Genomic DNA, 19,291 nt, shown 5'->3' on the forward strand with positions numbered 1-19,291 from the left:
TCGGTAATGACCGTCGGTATTTAAAATTATTTTTTTTTAAAAGTTTTTGCATAGTAAAATAAAATAAAATTAACTTTGTGAAACTTCTTATTCTTATTTAGCTAATTTTTATTATAATATAATAATAGAATCATCTATATGATAGCGTCTTTTTAATGCACTGGTATACCTAATGAATAGTTTATAGGTTTAAAAAGTAAACTGTAACAGAGTGTTAATTACCCCGACCATACGCGTATGGTCCGACCGTACGCGTATGGTCGGACCATATGAGTATATACCCATATGGTCATGACCATACGCGTATGGTCCAAATACTCATATGGTCCGGAACATATGCATGGAACTTTACATTATCATTTTTTTTAGACTCTGTTGTATCATGTGAATCAACTTAAATATCTTTCAGTTTTTGTATTTTCATTTTTATATTGAATATAATACTTACATGGTATTATCTCCAACATGATCAAAGAAATTAATTCATGCACAATGTATAAAAAGTTAAAGTTTGTCGTCAAATCGATTAGTGTATTTCGGCTATAGCCGTTCCATTTGATAACAAATTGGAAACGTTGCATTTGAGCTTCTCTCTGCATGAGCATGTATAAACTTTAAAAAAAAATCGTTTAAAAAAGCTTATTCAATGTAAGTTGTTAGAATGTTGCCCTTAAAAAGACAAATAAAAACAGATCGGACAAAAAGCAAGACGGACAAATAGAATCGGACAAAAAGCAAAACTGTCGGACAAAAAGCAAAATTATCAGACAAAAAGCAAAATTATCAGACAAAAAGCAAAACGGACAAAAAGCAACGGACAAAAAGCAAGAGTGTCGGACAAAAAGCAAAATTATCGGACAAATAGAAAAAAAGGACAAAAAGCATCGTATCACGCGATTCTAGTCGGGGAGACTGCGCTACGATATCACAGTGATAAACCGGAATATTTGACGGCAATGTAATACTAGTATGTTTTACATGACTCCTTTTGGGATACACGTTTATTTAGATATGAATTAACCAGGTTATTCTTACAGTGAAGAGTTTGATTTAGTACTTCAATTTTAAATTAGAATAAATAACATACTATCATTGATGAAATTTGGTATACAGCACACATTCGTGTCGTTACAATGAAAACAAAAAAAAACAATTTGGTTTTGAAAAAGTGATTGATTAAATTGACTGGAATGACTGCTGACATGAAGCAGGCGCTGTACCATTGACAATCATCTGCTTTAATTTTAATCAAACGGCAGCCGTCCAAACCCTTATTATTATTAACTCCCAGTGGGCAATACTCTTTGTCTTTAATCAAATTGTGAAGTCAACGGGTCGATTGCAAAGATTCAAGTGACTATATAAAAATAAACTGAAAGGAAAAAAATCTTTTACTTTTCATGACAGTTGCCAATGAAAACCCAAAGAGCATATAACAATTGAAATCTTAAGATATAATTTGGGGGGGGGGGGGGAATGCAGACGAAAATCCTGACATTGAAAAAAAGCGATGAACAATCGATTGATTTAAACTTTTTAAAATAAATTTCACCCGACAGCCTCTACTTTATACCATTGCAATACAAAAGGTGCATAAAAGTATAATCCAAACCAGTTGAGAAAATTTTACCTCTATAAATATCAGTTTAGTGAATAAATGCACATTTTTACCCATATGTGTTGAAGGCATACATAAATCAACATACTAGTAATCATTTTACAATACATCATACAAAAAAAAAACAACAACAAAAGAACAAAACAGTATATACATATATGTATCTATCAGGCAGTTGTAGAGTCCACCCTCCTCAGTGACCATGACTTTTTAACAAATGGAGCAGCATACTTCATAATTGCAGGACACGAAAGACATATCGGTGTCGTAGTTTCTTATACTCCCCTAACTTGTGCTAAAAAAATATTATATCAGTTTCAATGAACTCCTTTAATTTATAATTTTAAAATAAGCAGTTTAAAATACAATTCAATCTCCTGGCACATGACCTCGTGTTCCAATTCACTCTATATGTAGACATTATAAGGCTACTTTGTAGGTCCTTGAATTCTACAAACCGAAAATTATATACATAGATATTAAATAAGATCCGTCATAGAGTATACATGCCAGTAGCCATGCATGTGAACATTCTGTATCAACTTTTTAAAATTATGTCTTGTATTTTGTCCTAGCACTTTACACTTATGACATTTGATGGGAAGAAATATGCTAAAATTACCTCATGTTTTGGGAACAAATGATATGACCAAGATCGTCATACCATATATATGTCTATATGTCTATATATACAGTATACACACAAGCACTAGAAACTATATAAAACACTTATAATTATAATTTGTTCAAGTACATCCATAAAAAGAAATTATGAAATTGAAATATCTTGTTCTTCCGAGGAAGTAACACTCAATGGTAAGACTTACATTATTTATTTATATTCATGTACGAAATGCATTAGTACTTTTTATCATTGATTTTAGAGAAATTCTTTTGTTTTTTCAAAATAGAATTATTGAGATCACAGTGGTTGAAAACATCATCGCAAAACATGAGGCCTATAATTAACGTACACACAACATATCGTGTTCTTCATAGGCTAATAATAAAACAGTTGTCAAATCCTATGATTGGGTCGAATCACTGAACACATCAAAAGGATTGGCACATTTTATTTATGCAGATCAGTTCTAGATGCATATACAAGTATGCCGGTGAGAATGACATTTTTAAAAAGTATGTATATCTAAAACTACTAAATCGAAAGAAAAGTTAAATTATCAGAAGTTCGCAGGTCGATGGAAAATAACAATGTAAATATGTTGCGTATTCATACTCTTGAACGATTATCATAGCATATTGATTCCCATTCTTTACGGTAATACTATTCATATGGCCTTTACTCTTTAACCAAACCAACAGTTTTGCACATCTCCGGAACACTGTTTCTCTAATACAGATTAACAGTTGTGTTGTTGTTTTTTTTTGTTTTTTTTTAAGTAAAAGAAGTTTAAAGTCAGGCGCTATATATTTCAAGTCAAGCCCTGTATATTAAAAATAAAGCGCTGTATTTTTCAATGTCAGGCGCTGTATATTTCAAAGTCAGGCGCTGTATTTTTAAAGTCAAGCGCTGCAGGTGTGAAGTCCAGCGTTGAAGATATATAGTATCATGTATGAAGTACTGCAAATCCAGCGCTGTATTGATTTAAATCTAGCGCTGTATAGATTTGCAGTTAGCGCTGTTGATATAAAGTCCAGCACTTGAGATAAAATTCAAACTCTATAAATATAAGGTCAAGCGCTGTATATTTAAAGCCAAGCACTAAAGGTGTGACGTCCAGTTCTTTAGATTTAAAGTCTTGCGCTGAAGATCACAATCCAAGCAATGAAGATGATATGTTAACAGCGCTGGAAGTTACATTTCAAGCTGTACATCTTTCGAGATTGACTTTATATATCAGCGCTTGGCTCGAAAACCCTCATATCTTTATCTGTACTAAACCAACAAGGCTCTGTACTATTCGTTACAGTTATACTACTACCACATACTCTTAAACCAAAAGTATTGCCCATCCGTTCCAAGATACAATATCTCTCAAATATTTCGAGAAAAAAAACCCACCGTAACTGAAAAGTGTATCGCCATGGAAATGCCCTTTGTTTAAACTCCTAATATCCTTACACGAGTATTTCCTTCAGACAACGATATATATGTGATTTTCTATTGAATGTTATTAAATTAAGATGACAAAAACAAATGTTATACTACATTCAACATCAGAATTATAGTAATCAATAGAAATTAATCTAAACTTGAAACCATCCTTAGTACAACAACATCAAATAAAAACAGTGGCACAGTATATATTTCAAAATGAAATTAACAAAATACTATTATAATCGGGAAAAGAAGCCCTTTAATATTTTTCATAACCTGAAACTTGAAACTTTATTTTGAGAAACTCTGGAAACAAACAAGTTTTATAGTTTTTAATCAATTTTATGTCATTATTATACATGGCTTCAACCGCACGCCGAATATGATTGAAAATGTGAACCGTAATGTTTACATTCAGAATGATAGAAAGCTCATATAACTCTAGATATATAGGAATGATAATCTAAACAAATAACGAAAAATAATTAAAAACAAAATGGGTTTAACTTTCATTTCTTGCGTCAAACCCTTAAAGCATTTCTTGTATCAATTTACAAGTTGGCGTCTGTTCACTACTGAAGACCTCATGATAACCTTTGGACATTCTTTTCTTTGGTTCGGTGATTCTGAAAAATACAGTCATTCTGTGTTATTCTAATAGTCAGCTATAAATGGCCCTGAAATGACAATGTAAAACAATTCAAACGAGAAAACTAAAGGCCTAATTTATGTACAAAAATATGAACGAAAAACAAATATGAAACACATAAACAAACGACAACCACTGAATAACAGACTCCTGACTTGGGACAGGCACAAACATACAGAATGTGGCCGGGTTAAACATGTTAGCGGGATCCCAACCCTCTCCCTAACCTCGAACTGTGGTATAAAACTACAACATAAGAACGAACTATAAAATTCAGTTGAAAAAGGCTTAATTCATCAGATGGATAAAAATACCAATGGACGTGAACGGGTACGTGTACATCCCAACAGCCAAAAGACACTAGGTACAGATATGAGAGTACTCGCAGTTAACTGACAGCTAGTTCAAAGCCTCTAACAACTAGCAAAAAATCATGCATCCAAGACTAAATTACCTATCCTTACACATCCAACCTCCAATGTATTTCCTGTAAAGACGTCATAAACAGACATAGAAAAACATGACCTTGTGCAATGAATTATGCCCGGGTTCTCCACCATGTCGTGAGCCTCAATCCTTTTTGTTGTCTGGGGGGACTATGGGATTGAAGTCACGCTTTTCGTTATCCAAATTTTTTTTACTGCCATTTATCAAAAACATGTATGGCAGACGACACATACTGTTCGCCGCCGACAAGCATAAAAAAGTATACAGTCCCGTAAAATACAATAAACAGGCTACATTTCCTGTAACCAGAAATACCAAATAGAGGTATATAACAATATACAGATTTGATTTAACACAATTGATCGGTGTTACCGCTTTTTAACAAATACTAGGTGTTCAGTGTATTTGAAATAATTTATTTTGTTATGTTCAAGAAGGTTTTGAATGTTTTTTAAATTGCAATTTTACCATTTCTTTCGAAACATTACGATTCTACTGTGAAAATAACATGTTCTTAATTGGTGAGTCTGAAGCATTCTGGATTTTCCCCCATAAGGAGTGCTCAAATCCTTAACATTGAAATACATAAATGTATAAAATCTTGAAATGTCAGAGGACCTACATGACCAAACTGACATAAAAAGAAAAGACAAGTGCATTCACCTAAGGTCAACTTTGTCTGAGAGAGCTGAAACCTTAATAGTTACTAAATTCATCAAAGGAGAATTAAGGTATTGGTATATTTCCCCCTTTTCTAACATTGTCAGTCAAAATGAGTAAATCACCATTATTCCGACATGTAAACTTCATTTATTTTGATTTCTTTCACCTTCCATCGATTTTTGGGTCTAGACTTATTGGTTCAGGACAATTTGCTTTCCATATAAAGATGATTTTAGCTTGTTTATGGGTTTCCATTTTTGTTGTTAAACAGTTTTGCTTCTGTGACAATTATTTGTCTAAAGGCCTATAAACCTAGATATACATATATATTGATCTAAACAAAGGGGTGCGTTAGATAAGTAAATAATAGACTTCAACCTTTTTATTGTTGTTGATTTTTAGAATGTTGATTTATACTTTATGTGATGAAATTGAGGTGTAAATTTTCACGTCAGTATTATTATCTGTATTCAACAATTGTCTCAATCTGTATCACACCACATCTTCTTGTATTCTATTTATATTGTTTCTTTATTTCTACGAAGAAGACTTCATACAAGAGCTTCTCAAAAAGAATAAAAAGAAGCTGGTATTAACATTAAGCTACACATTCAGCTATAAAGATACATATACGTTTTATTAAATTATTAAAAGTTTCATGACTGTGCTGACTGAATCTATTCTTATGATCTTGAAATAAATGATACAGTTGAGTCTGTTTCACACTTTCACTAACATTTAGAAAAAAAGAAAACATGCAACACTTTATAAATTTAATGCGTCCAAAGCGCTTCTCTTGATTTACTTTCACCGGGAACGCTCAAAGTCAGATGGTCTGGTAGACAAATATACAAATGTACAAACCATAGTGTATCAAAAACAACAAGAAGGCCTAAATAAGGACTATAACAAAATTACCAAATTACATATTTACCAGAACTCGTTGCAACCTTAATCATTTAGCAGTACTATGAACCGACGCTAAATAGTCCCGGGTCCTTCCATTTAGAATAAGATTTGTATAATGATTCAACAACCACTGGCATATATGATATACGCCAAATACATTGCAGCTAATTTCCTACAGCATGTAGAGCAATACTTTAGTTAGCTTGCTTGCTTTGTTTTTATATTGTACAATCATTAGGATAACACCCAATTAAATTCAAATACTATTTAGACAGGTTAAACTTTGTCTATATATATTGTTTAAACATGTCAATCTTATTTACAAAGCTTTTATAAACAATTATAAAAACAAAGCAAGCAATCCAACCAGAGTTTTGCTTTACATGCATTAGAAAATTAGCTGTACAAGTGATGCGGACTGAAACACATTGAACTATGTTTGGTTTGTTGTAACATATATAAGTGGCTAAGTTCTACGTCATTTGGTCTCTGGTGGATAGTTGTCTCATTCACAATCACACCACGTGTTGTTTTTATAATGTATTTGTATTATTTTAGAAACAAAAGATATTTTTATATATTTTAGATTAGTTCTAAATTATCAGTATACATAACCCCCAAAACAAGACAAAGGTTAATGTTTTATTAGTCATTCACGATCAATACTCTAGACAGAGATAGAACACTTATCTGTTTGTCTTCCTCGTGCTATCCAAGACCAATTTGACATATTCTCTTTGTTTTAAATTACTTCTATCATTTTGAGAGGTATAATTTGATTTCATTAAGTTGTAATTAAATTAAAATGCCAATGCAGTACACTAACAATTGTGATAACTGATCTGGACGATCAATATTAATACAACAGCCTTTACGACTGACATGATACATGGGTCTCTATAGGACCCGATACAATCTAAATAAGATCTTCGTGCAATCCATTAGTGTTTAAATTGTATTCTATCACATTTCATTGCTGCAGATACTTTCTCTTTAAAACATACGCCACCAGAGGGAGACATGAATTACAGAACAAAGATATTGAAAAAAGACATAAGGACATGTTTACTGCTACTGTAAGATCTATTGCTTTGGTTTCAAGCGAAGAGGTTAACCCATTTCTAAATTAAAGATGGAAATCAAAATTTATCAAGAACATTAATACAGTTAATTCCATTACCACATTTTTAATGATATTCTCCTCGGATTACCACAAACGTCTTGGTCCCGTTCTGAAACATACATTGGAATTTCCCATCGTTTGGAAATTTGCTGTGTACTTGGTCCTGTAACTTTAATTGAGATGATGTTCTGTCCAAAATGAGTTTAGAGACCATATTCCAAAGTAATTTAACTACTATCGATGAGCAAGTGATTCTCGATGCAATCATCATCATATGTTATGAGTATAGCAGAATAACTAGAATATAATAATACAGTCATGGGACAAAAGTGAGTTCCCAGTGAAAAAAAGTCCTATCATTTTAACTAAAATCGATATTTTTCAAAAAAAATAATACAAAGTAACTGTATGAGCGATTTTTATAAGATAGATTCCAAAAGATGTAAAAATGTCTGAAGTTTAATTGTTTATTTAGTCATAATTTTATTGAGTTTCGTTTTCATCATCTGATGAGTTAAACACAAATGCAAATTTTTACGATTTAATTTGGTTAGAATAATATCAAACTTTTCAAGAAAGATTTTTTCTTTGTGTTCATCTCGTCAGAATATTAAAATGAGCATGAATAATTTTATAACCAAATAAACAATAAAACTTCAGACATTTCTACATCTTTTGGTATCTATATTATGAAAATCGCTTATACAGTTACTTCGTATTAATTTTTTGAAAAATATCGATTTTAGTTGAAATGATAGGACATTTTTTGACTGGGAACTCACTTTTGTCCCATAGTATTAACCTTACATCCAGTTGAGGACTTTATACGAGAAGAACACCTCGTACACGTATCATATTAACAGTTAATTTAGACTGTATCAAGCGTACAAACGACTACGTGTACTTTTGAGCATGCTGTAAGCTCGTTTATGTTACACAAACTTTTTTGAATCAGAGCCATTATAACTATATCATAACAGTGCCTATAGGGATGCCGTATTTTGAATCACAAAAGAAAAAAGATTAACTAGGGGCATACAAAAAATGTTCAAATTAAAATATAATTTCAAAATTGTTAAGAAGCAAAATGTGCAGAGAAAGACACGTGTTGGCAGCATGAAAGTTTATGTTATAGTTGTAAATGTATTGCATGAACACAATACTTAATGCCACATAGAAAAGAAATAAAAAGGGCCACTTTTAATTTATGACCATCGTCTTTTCCGGCGTATTTTAAGGACGATTATATTTTCTTATTCAAGAGAATATAAGAGACATGTAGAAATCTATGTCGTAGTAAGGGTAATGCTGGTATAATGACTGCAATGAGGATGAAAGAAAAATATAACTCGGGATAATATAAGGAATTGACTTAAGCAGACCTCGAAATGATTTTTCATATGGAGGACAAATGAATCACGATTTATATATGTCACTTATGTACACATCTGAAAAAATCCTGCAATAGTTTCTAGACAAAAATCAAGTATTTCATTGTTAATCCATTTCTCCAACCAATTAACTAAACATAAAGCATCGCCCTCAATTGAAATAAAATAATAAAAATTCATGTAAGCTTTGATTTATTCTTCGCTTCAAGTGTGTTTTACATTGTTATCTTACAGAAATCTTATTACTGTAATTTTCAGAATAAGATGTTTTTGTTGGATTATCTGATTTTCATATGGGAATTCTTTAATGGGGGAATTGCATGAATTAAAGCAGTTAGGCTTTGTATTATGTCAATTAGGGGAATAAGAAACACCACCAATACAAGAGTTTTTAAAATTGTTTCTCTTCAGAACGAATCTAAAATTATTCCATTGATGCTGTAACTACCAAGAAGTCAAAATTAATTAAACTATAAAATGTCAGATGATCCTTGTCTAGTGTTATAGGATAGGAAATCCATTCCTCAGTGAATAAAGTTCTGCTGAAATTACAGTCATTTTATTGACAGTCCGTACTTAGTTCGATTTGAAATATTAAAATTGGCCGAAGATGACATCAGGAACTTCTTACTGTATTGATTGGCGACAATGATTGTACCGAAAACAGATCTTACTTAAATCAAAGCATAGAATACAGGGAATCCCACGGGGGCTATAGAAATTACCAACGGCAAGTTAGATGGAAGATTCCTTCATTGATTGTTTGAATAACGTCTTACACAGATGCAACTTCTGAATTAATGTTGAACATATTTCATTACGTGCTGTGCACTAATTTAGGGGAGTCTTTAGCATATTTACACATGTTTACAAATTATTTTAGCACATTCAATTGCTTTACCTTTAAACATTATCGACCATGGCAGATGCACATTACTGTGGTTTCGCTTAAAAGTTATAACAAGCAAATTTAAATGCTGTGCAAGACGGGTGTTAACCCTTTATTTCATATCAATGCTTGCAAATAACATTTTTGTCAAAACATCTTTTGTAACATTTCGAAAAAGCAGATTCGCTTTATGATCTGATATTATAATGGGTAACTTGCAGAATTTAATAAAGAAACTGATTGAAAATGCAACATAATGTTGACAAATATCTTTCTTGGTTGGTGAACTTTCCTGTAAGTATTATAAACCATGGCGATGGGCACATGTCATAGCCTGTATTGGGGAATTTGCATATAGAAAAAAGTTCTTGTTCTATTACTTGCACCCGTCTCGTCAACTTATGTTATTTTATTTGTATACCTGCTCAAGATTTTTTTTCTTACGAAATACTAAGGATCTTCTACCACATGTATATATAACATTGGCTGTATAGAACATTGTTAACATCAAAAGTGTAATGTTGTTCAATGAAGAAAAAAAAAAAAAAATTGCTAAGCTTCTTTTGGGGGCAAATCCTTGTGGAATTTTGGGTTCTAAATGCTGTTCAAATTAGAAGTTTTATTTGGCTTTTTTAACATGTCATATTCGATCGTCACAAATGAGCCTTCTGCTGACGAAACGCTACATTGGCATTGACGTGCAAAATTTTAATCCTGGTTTCTATAAAACATTTCACTGTGTTTATAAAAGCTTTGTTTTCTATTCGTGCATTTTGTGTCAATCCCTGTTCATGGAAAACATTTAGAAATCTAGAAAAAGTGTATGCATGGATAAAACGTGACCGACATTGAAACACATTATATACGAGTTTAAAACAACGAATGACTTGGCTGGAGAGTGGTCTCATTGGCACTCATACCACATCTTTATATATCTAAATATTGACATTTAATCGCAAGATTTAACTTTGAATATAAATATTTCTATAACGATGATATGTGTTGTTATAAAAATGAAGCGTTTTGAGAAAGCCGTTTTAGTTTTATCGAAAAGCTTTATCAGCTGATCAGTTATTTTCAGAATAGTTGTTGAAATTGTTCTTGTGAAGAAGAATGATGGCGCGCTTCTGTGTGGACTACAGGAAATTGAACGCCATTACGCGTAAATATACGCATATCTACTCCCGTGCATCGACTAGTCACTAGATTTATTGGCTAGCGCAAAGAACTTTTGTTCAATGGGCATGGCAAACGGGTATTGCGGCAACAAATGAAGTTGAACGAAAAAGATAAACAAAAGACCGCATTTGCCACTCACAAAGGGCTTATGTGGATTTCGATGAGGAAAACTTGGAAGACAGAATTTAATTCTTTTATGCGTCAATGTCATTGTGATGTCCAATTAATGGCTGTAATGCAGCACTATATACATTGTGTTCTAAAACATTATACTGTCAGTAAATGGTATATATTTCTGATTTCCACGAGTAGGATATATTTGTCCATGTATATTCTGAAATGAATTGATACAATTTTGACTTACTTTTATCCAGTCTACCTTGTCCTGAACAATTGAAACAGTATTAACTTGAATGGAATAGCAACTATAAACTAACAGTAAAATATGATAAAAATTAAAATTGATATTGAAAATTGTTTTTTATTCTATAGCATTTTTTATTTCACTCGTTTTTATGGCAATTTAAAAAGAATAAATAAACTTGAGAAAACGCCATGATCTAAGACAGCAAGCCAAAAACACAAATACATCAAATCAATTCTTCCAGACTGTTCAAACGTGGATAAAACCAGGGGTGATAGCATGCTGACAATATAAAAAAATATCCCTTTTGATATATTTATATTCGTATAAAATTTAGAATGAGAATGGGGAATGTGTCAAAGAAACAACAAGCCGACTAAATAGCAGAAAACAGCCGGAGGCAACCAATGGGTCTTCGTCACAGCGATAAAAATATATATATAATTTCACAACACGAATATGGCGTTTGTAGTTTAATTTTATTCATATCATTATTCTTTTTATATTTCTAAACACTTAGGCCTTTTATAGCTGACTATATGCGGTATGGGCTTTGCTCATTGTTGAAGGCCGTACGGTGAACTATTATTGTTAATGTTTGTGTCATTTTGGTCTTTTGTGGATAGTTGTCTCATTGGCAATCATACCACATCTTCTTTTTTTATACATCTTGACGTATATATTTTGCATATAAAACCTGCAATCTGTACTTTCCTTCAGAATAATGAATATCACAATTTCGAAATCTTGATATTAAAACGATAATAATAGCCTAAAACCAGCTTGAATATTCATTTTGTAAACACGACCCTGTAATAATATCGTCTTTAATGTTTCCGTATTTTATTTCACTTTCATTTCATGTACAAATAATGAGAAATTAAAAAAGAAAATTACAAATTATTTAGTGAAATGTTCCAATATGTTGTTCATTTTAAAATTGCTTTTTTCAAATGTGTTCCGAAAGAAAGAAAAAAACAAGCTGAAAAGTGCACTAGAATCTTCGGTATTCCATGCAGTAAGATACGCGAATCAATCTTGTTCGATACGAACCATGTAGAACATGATTTTAGTTGTACCAACTATGTTCTCTAATTTGTTTAATGACTGACGCACGAGGGCCAGAATTTCTGTTAACCTTTCGCTAAATACAGTTGAATGAAGGAGCTTAATTGTGAACTATTGACTAGAGTTATCCATCACTGTCGGACTAACGAGTCTAGTTTATTTAAATACACAACATCACGATGGAGAAAATTAATTTTACCAGCAACAAGGATGAACAGCCATATTCAGTTAAACTGGCGTCTTATTAAATTGATCTTGTATTAAATTAAGCTTGTTCTTGTTGAAAATTCAGGTATGCAAACAAATATGAATCGATTTATGCCTAAGAAAGCAACCTTGATTAACTTTCTTGTTATATGAAGCATAGTTAATCAACCAGTCTTGATTAGAATAGAATAATCAAACTTCCTCTGACGCGGGAAAATTGAGTAAGTCAATTTCTCGTTTGTCATATCTTGTAAGGATATCCGCTGGTGATATTATCCGCTACATCAAACCAAAATTGATAACTTTACACAAGTAAAAATATCAACCCTCACCACACTCCCTCCCAAAAAAAATAACAAAAAAATAAAATAATTAATTGAATCATGGAAATAAATTTTTAATAGATAAATAAAAGTCTGAAAAGTTTTAACAGTAATGTATTGCACCTATCAGATGGAAATGTATCTGCTAGCTCATCTGAAAGTAATTTCTTCCCTTAAAGTTTATGTTACTGACCATTTAAATGCAAAGATATTACATTCTCTTTGTTTTAATCATAAATTGCACAAATGCAAAATACACCAGGCGTTGGACTATTTGTGAAACAGACCGTAGGACTAAAAAAGAACGTAACACTATACTAGTATGGAACCAACGGCAATCAAGTTTACCATTACTATTAATCGAAAATGCATTTTTTGTAGACCAGCTTAAATATATATTAAAAAGCAAAATTAGGTAACATGCAATTTGAGACTTCTTAGTTAAAGGATACAGATGATATTGAAAAACGAGGATTTGTACTGGGATTATTCTTAAAATGTCACTTGTAATTCATTAAATGTTCTAGCGAAATGAAAAATTTGAGTTTTGATTAAAGATAGGTTAGCATAGCATTAGTTCTGTACAGTGCTGTTTGTTTTCATGGTTAATGTTTTAAACTGGGATTCCTGGTTTAATCTTCAGGAAATTAATAAAGAAGACAGTAATACAGAATAATTGAATTTTAAACCGATAATCGACAATTCTCTTAAAGTTTAATTAAGTACAGATTAAGAATTACATTTTTTCAAATTATATTGATAGTATAAGTCATTAGGAAAACGTCGAACCACCGGAAGAACACCTTTGGAGAACACGATATTTATCGCTTTATGAACTGGCATGTGCATGGAACTTTATTGGCAATATTGACTTTCATTGAATGTGTTCAAGACGGGGGATGATTATGAAAAGAGTATGTACCCGCTAACTCGATTTATCGACAGGGTTGTAAACAAACTGAATCAAACCGTGAATACAATATGTCCAAGTCTTAATTCTCTTCAATTGGTGTTTTGCGTTTTGGAAAACAAGTCTTTTCAATAAAAAGTTAAGTAACAAGTTTAGAAACATTGATCAACTGAAATAGGCATTATAACTTAAATGGATATTTACAGTTCCTAATTATAGGAAAAACTAAATGTATTTGTATAAAATAAAACAAATGTCAAGAATACATTTTGATCAATTTTACAAATCAATTAAAATTTTCTTCAGTTTAACTTTTATGATAAAGGTATTTGAAAATTAGAAAATTACGTCTTGCATAATATTTTACAGATTAAAAAAGGAGCTTTTGCGATGTTTTTTTCCTTCAAAATCTAGACAATGATAAATTTCTATAGACAAAAAATATGTGTCTGCTGTTTCAAATCTCAAGCCATTATTTGATAAAATTTAAGTGTTAAACATCCAGATAGAATATATAAATATTGAAATTTGGCAAGACCATATTCTTGGATAATGACTTTGTATTTCTGTTTTCACATAAAGTAAAGATTTTTGATAACTACTTTTTGTTAACAAGTACTTTGTACTCGTTAATTGAATATGCTTTGATAGCATGTTCAACATTCCCCTCAACATACGAGTGCCCATGACTATAAAGACACTTTAGATCAAAACAATTCCATTAATTCTCACTAGGATCATTCTGATTGTGGCTTCAAAAATGTAATTACATGTTTACATTTTATTAAGTACCGAATAATTACATGTGAAACAGTTATTCACTTTATTTCTTTAAAGCAATAGAAGATAAAATGTTCAGATTTAGCAAAGCAATGTCGGCAAACTTATGTCAAGAAATTTAATCATTTTTCAGCATGGTAATGCGTCGTACTTGTAATTAACATAGATGGATAGTCTACAGAATGTAATAACACACGGGCTATAACCTGATGACAGCGTTAATACAGTGTTGAGTAAGGATTGGGTTAAAGTCAATACCAACATTAATCGTAATTTGACATTACATACGTCTTGGTTTTAGGTCTAAGACAATACATCAAGTACTTGGAAGTTGACTTATTTGTGGATATTGATATTACTGTGTTAATGTTAATGAAATGCTGTCTTGCTGGACATCTATCTTGATCTGCATCTTATGTTTTCCATGTTTCAGTATGAGTAAGGACTGGTGTAGCTGATAACCAGCACCAGCATTAAAAAGGCAGGAACAGATATAACATCGGATTTGTTTTTAACTTTTCACTCATTTGTACAGAAACATCACACGTGAAATATGTAAGTACTAAAATGACTTTACAGTAATACAATAATGATGTTATTAAACAATTCAATCTTTTCGGTACATAACTTTAAAAAAAACTGTACTGAAAATGGCGATGCCAAATCATTTTAGTCGAGAGTCGACTATAAAACAACATTGAATTCTTTTTGTTTATTGTCCCCTTTCATGTTTAATGTATTTGAAGTCGTATCTGGTGAAAGACTGTATCTGAAATGTATGTCGTTCCCACATTCATAAGAAATGAATGCTTTGTCCAAAAATGAAGCATGCAAGTCAAAATCTCCATCAAAATTGCAATGATATTTTTAAAATGTCACTAAAACTCGAAAATAAATTGCAGTTTTGTCAATGGATCTACAGATTCTAGGTGATTTTTTCAAATATGTAGCAGTTGCATAAAGTTATGAGAGTTATGTCCCTTGGTGGCTGGTGTTTTGTAGAAAAAATTCAAACACATTCTATATGAATCAATGAGAAAAAATAATTATTCGCTGTTTCTCTTTCCTGTGTCCAATCAAGTCAGAAATGATGTTACATAACAAATCATTTACTTGACTACTAGTATCTACTGTCTTCAACAAATGATATTGATATACAACTAGCATCACAACACATCCATGATAAATCTTGTAGCTGTTTTTTTTTATATATTCATGCGAAGCCTTTATATTTATTTCCTTTCCTACTAGGTATATCTGTTTCCAGCCTTATTACTGGTTTAGTTCTATGAAGTATTATTTCTGTTTTTGTTTGGTCTTCGTTTATCACGTGAAGCCTAATTACTGGCATTTCCTTTTAGGTTAATAATGTGAAGCCTTGTTGTTGGGTTGCAGTCAAGCTATCTACGCGAAGTGTTATGGCTGTTATCTCGTTCTGTGTTATCCTTGTGAAGCCGTTGTTTGTTTTATGTGATCTTTGTGACGCTTCATATCTGGCTGTTGTTCTATATATCTGTTATCCATTTGAAGCCTTATCGCTGGTTTTTGTTCTACGTTATTCATTTGCAGCGTATACTATCTGGTTTTCGTTTTATGTTATCCATTTGAAGCATAACAGCTCCAGGTTCCTATTCTATATCGATCATCCATTACATCGATTTTGATTGGTCTGAGCCATGTGATAGAGAAATATGTCTCCCTCTGTATGAACCAATCAAAATCTGGCATTTCAAACTGAAGTATGATATTGTTATCTAATAAATTTCATATACATTCAAAACACCAGACTTTATGTCTATTTACTTGTATATTTAATAAACAAGATGTTTATTCTTTAAACCAGCTTTTCAAAATTCTTTTCAGATATCTTCTGTATCCCTATCAAAGAAATAGTTCCGGGCGTATTATTGATGCTGTAGAGTTTCAAAAATATATGCATGCTTATAATAACGATTTTTGTTTAGTCATCTTTAACTTCGATGATTTATTTACAGAATAAAGTGTTAATATACTACTGTGAGAAATCACAACTTTATATTAATATGTCAAAAGACAGAAGAAACCTCTTCTGAGATTTTAATTTTCTTCCTTGATTGGAACTGATATTCTCTTTATTTTTTGCTATGAATAATTGATGCGCATAAACTATATCAATGCTCAGATCCGTTTGTACTGTCATTTATATGTATGGTACCAACAGGAATAATAAAAACTGTCACATAAATTATTAATAAAATTTCTACATGGAGGAAGAGGTGACGTATCTTTCTAATTAGAAAAGAAAGAAAACCCAATTATAAACCTATTAAGAAATTGAAAACCTTGTTATCTGGTACATTTCTCCTCTTATAACAGATGGAAATTATATACACGGAATCATCACAGAAATTATTGAAGTTGAAAATTGACATTCGAAGAAAACAGATGCTAGAACATAATACGCTGGAAAAAAATCATCACAATCAAATTTTCTTGAATTTCAAGTGTTGACAGCAATTTAATTTGGATTCCCTTGCTAGTCGGTGAACAATTCGATTAATTAAGGTGAAACATCATTTATTAAGTTAAGAACAAGAAATTTGTCAACTTTATTGCGTAGAGCTGTCACAGAACTACAAATTTAAAGTTTCCTTCCTTGCCCTTTCAATCGTTAAAAATTTCAAATGAAGAAAATAATTTGATATTAAGTAAATACAGCGTAAATAAATCATCTATAAGACCTGTAATGATCAGGGAACAGATGACACGTTCACAAGTTTTCCTTTTATTAATCACCCAATTATATTTCATTATATTGAAATAATGGATTTATAAAGCCAGCCCTTAGCGTCTCAGAGAACTTCATCGATCCCCTGGATGTGTATTGATTCCAGCTAAGCGCGGTAAAACAAAACAATTTTTCTCCGTAAGACGACAAGGTGTAAAGCATGCGGTTCCTCAAGTCATAATAGATCTGTCTTTCACCATCGATTGTTGTTAGCTGTAACTAACTGATTGATTCAAATCTGGACATTTTTATTTCCGATTTATAAAAACTATTTGGATTATCTGAAAATAAAAATCAGCACAAATGACATGTAAGTATTATTAGTTTTTAAAGTAAATGTAATAAAAATTTGTAATTATTATTTAAATGGCAAAGGTTGCATCCTAGATGTGTTTTTGTAGAGTTGAAGTATACCCAGCATCTATTTTAAAAGATACTCTAATTATATAAAAAAAATCTAACCAAAGTTTATATTTTTGTATCTGCTCAACAAGTTGTCCACTATATGCAAGCAATTTCAATTCAATCTTTTTTGTGTTAAAGCTACGTTTATGTCAAAATCGGATAACAACTTGTTTATTTCAAAACAAAAAAATACAGCCCGGCCAAAAATTGAGCTGTATTTTATTTTTTCTGTGTTTTGTTTTAAAACTCTATAGAGTCTTCAGCGACAAGAACGTACTATATGGGAATTGAACAATTAGAACTATTAAAGCAATATTTTCCAAAAATTGCCCACTTTAAAAAAAACAACCAAAAAAAACAACTTTTTTCGTAGAAAAGTAACAAGTTGATATGAAGTTTATATAATAATTATTATTGTCATTAAAAATAGAGGTAAACAGTAATGAGAAACTATTCCAAACAACTCTTAACCAAAATTAAACAAAATATGACCATGTAAACTTTTAAAAGTTTGCAATGAAGTACCTTTTTCCAGGCATATCTTTTTATTCACAATAGATAAGTTTTGATGCCACCCAATGAGCTTTCATCCATACCCGGACAATTTATATATTATTTAATAATATGATGTGTATAATGGTGAGTATATGTTTCAGTCTTCTTCGTGGAAAATACCGGAACTAGGAACTTCGTAGTGCTTGATGATCTTTATTGAAGTAGGAAAAACAGGCGACATCAAAATATGTTTTGTATGTACCCCGCAAGAGATCAACGAAAGCTGTTTTATAACATATTATTATATAAAATGATATAGTTTAGAATGAATAGATGCTTCATGAAGCTATTCTAGTTTTCATTTTTTTTTTAATAAAATGGCATAAATTCTTTAATGACAAATAAATAAAACTTAACAACTGTCAAAACTTTAGAGCTTTTTATAAACAAAAAAATAGTGTTCTTTGAAAATTTTCCCTTAGAAATAGCAGATTGTTTCGTTGACCTATAATACAGGAAGATTATCTTTGGCCAGTAAGGATCATATTTCAAAGTTATCCGTTTGAAAGGGATATTATGTATTCAATTTTATAAGGACTTTTGAATTTAAGTTCATTTTCAATGGTTCTGGTAAATATTGATAATAAAAACAAAATTGGCACATCCTGTTGTCATGTTTCGTTTGATATACCAATCGGTGTGGAAAGGTTATAGTGCTGTGAAAAATAGGTTAACAATATTGCTATGCCAACAATGTCTTATGTACCAACCAGCATTTATTTTTCGAATGGCGTATTCGTCACATGAAAACTTCGATATTCTGTATATTTATACTTATCTAGTTCAGAAAAGTTCGAAAGCAAAGAAGAATGAAAAAAACTGTCAGACCTAGTCACATTTTTGAAACCGCATTTGACAAATTCCGCATACAAGCCTAAATACTAATGAATTCCGAAGCTTCAAAATTCAACTTATTTTAACGTGATTTAGCAGAAATAAAACTATCGTTACATGGTGCTGTAGAAAGAGGCTCATATTTTAATTT

At 31.3% G+C, this 19,291-nt stretch overlaps 1 protein-coding gene across 3 annotated transcripts in view; it reads left to right on the top strand.

Annotated features, from left to right (window-relative positions):
* The first annotated feature begins 2,381 nt into the window (after positions 1-2,381).
* LOC134691310 (uncharacterized) overlaps positions 2,382-19,291 on the top strand; it is a 58,206-nt gene continuing 41,296 nt past the window's right edge. Inside the window, exons 1-2 of one of the 3 annotated variants that reach the window (XM_063551781.1) lie at positions 2,382-2,434; positions 14,713-15,134. The gene's annotated coding sequence lies outside the window, so the exon portion shown is untranslated. Of the gene's footprint in view, positions 2,435-2,684; positions 2,756-14,712; positions 15,135-17,319; positions 17,657-19,291 lie in introns of those variants that run through there. The other 2 variants (XM_063551788.1, XM_063551765.1) reach the window with 2 other exon arrangements.

Source organism: Mytilus trossulus, chromosome 1 (genome assembly GCF_036588685.1).
Source record: "Mytilus trossulus isolate FHL-02 chromosome 1, PNRI_Mtr1.1.1.hap1, whole genome shotgun sequence".
NCBI lineage: Eukaryota > Metazoa > Mollusca > Bivalvia > Mytilida > Mytilidae > Mytilus > Mytilus trossulus.